Below are 1,736 nucleotides of genomic sequence, written 5' to 3' on the forward strand. Positions count from 1 at the left end.
GTGCAAGTTAAAACCTTGTGATAAAAGTTTATTTTTGTTTTTGGATTTTTTTTACAAAAACACCAAAACAACCACAAACAAAAACCACGCCAAAAAAGCATATGAAACGGATTAAAAAAAAAAAGGGGAGTTAAGTTTTTTTTTTCTAACAAAAAAAACCCGTTCAAAAAATTCTTCCCCCAGACCTCCTGGGTTTCCAAATTTTTTCCTAGTTATTGCAAATTCCAGGAAAAAGCGGATAAAAAGAAAAAGAAAAAGAAATTATAAATTTGACCTTTTGTAAACAATTTTAAAAATAAAAAAAGTGGGTTTGATATGCAGTTTTTAGAATTTTTTAAAGTTCATTTTAACCATTGGGCCGAAAAAAGAGGAATTTGGTTTTGAGTTAAATGGGGTTTTAAAAATTAACTGGTGATTTTTGTTTAATTTAAATAAGGGGGGGTTATTTTCCATTTTGCCAAAAAGGGGAATTTCCCAAAGATATATTAAGGAAATTATGCCCCCAAATATTAGTTTTTTTTTTTCACATAGATGGCTCCACAAAGAGCCTTTTAAAACCCATATTCCCCCGTTTTTTCCCGAAATTTATTTTTTTTCAAATTTTTTAAGTATTAGGGGAATATAATAAATTCAATTTTTATAAAATTGAACATTTAGATTTTTATGCGAAAAAAAGAAAAAAGGGTTATGGACTTATTGATTAAATCTGTGAAAAGCAAAAAAATTTAAAATAAAAATACTTTACATTTCCGAACCCTGGTTTTTTGAAGAATAATTGCGGTTTTTTTCAGGGGGGGCCCCCTTTCTGCAGGCAAACCACTCAGCGGAGCGGGTGGTTTTTGAACAAGCAGTAACATTTACTTTAGTGTTTTTGGGATTTTGTTTTAAAAATTTTTCGTTTCTTTGTATTTTTTTTGGGGTTGATTTTTTTTCTAGTGATAATATTTAAAGAAATTGTTTTGAAATTTTTTGTCGACTTAGTCCCTTTTTTTGCTATCTATTAGGGTTTTTAACTCGCAACGAAATTTTATGCTAATCCCTTTTAAAAATAATAATTTTTTCCCCGCAGAAAGTAAATGGTTTAGTTAAGGGGTTTGGGAACAAGATCCAAAAAGGTCTGCAAAAAAATCCAAGGGCCCCAGTGATTACATGAAATTCTAATTCATTTTGAAGCAAAACTGGGAAAACCCCCCTGCCTGAAAATTTAGTATCAGGGGAAAAGTAAGTGTTAAACAATTTGCTTTTATGTTTAATTATTCTGAGTATTCTTTTTTTTTTAATTCAAGATAAATTAAAATAAGGTAGTTATATTACCTTTTAATTGGCTTAAATTTTTTGGTTCCTTTAATATTTAATGTTTGCTTGAATCACTTAAGGGTTGGTGGGGTTTGGGGAAGCACAAAAATCAAAAGGGGGAATTTTTGCTGGGGCGTCCTTAAGCGCACCAACTTTTCTTCCCTTGGCTTTCTCTTGCATTGTAGAGTAAGTTATATCTTTTTAAATTACTTCCTTTTAATTTTTTTATTAATCTTTTTTGGAAACATTTTTTGAATTGGAAGAAAAAAGAATTGATTTGAGTGGGTTCTTGCCCTTTTATCCTTTTTTTTTTCCTTTAATTTGGTTATCACCAAAAACCGCAGTTTATTTTCATTGAGAAAACTTTTAAATTGGCTTTAAATTTTTCCCAAAACCAAGAAGTGGTTTTTTTTTTTTTTGTCTGGAGCAAGGGAAAGGGG

The sequence above is a fragment of the Penaeus monodon genome, chromosome 21 (genome assembly GCF_015228065.2).
Source record: "Penaeus monodon isolate SGIC_2016 chromosome 21, NSTDA_Pmon_1, whole genome shotgun sequence".
Classification (NCBI taxonomy): Eukaryota; Metazoa; Arthropoda; class Malacostraca; order Decapoda; family Penaeidae; genus Penaeus; species Penaeus monodon.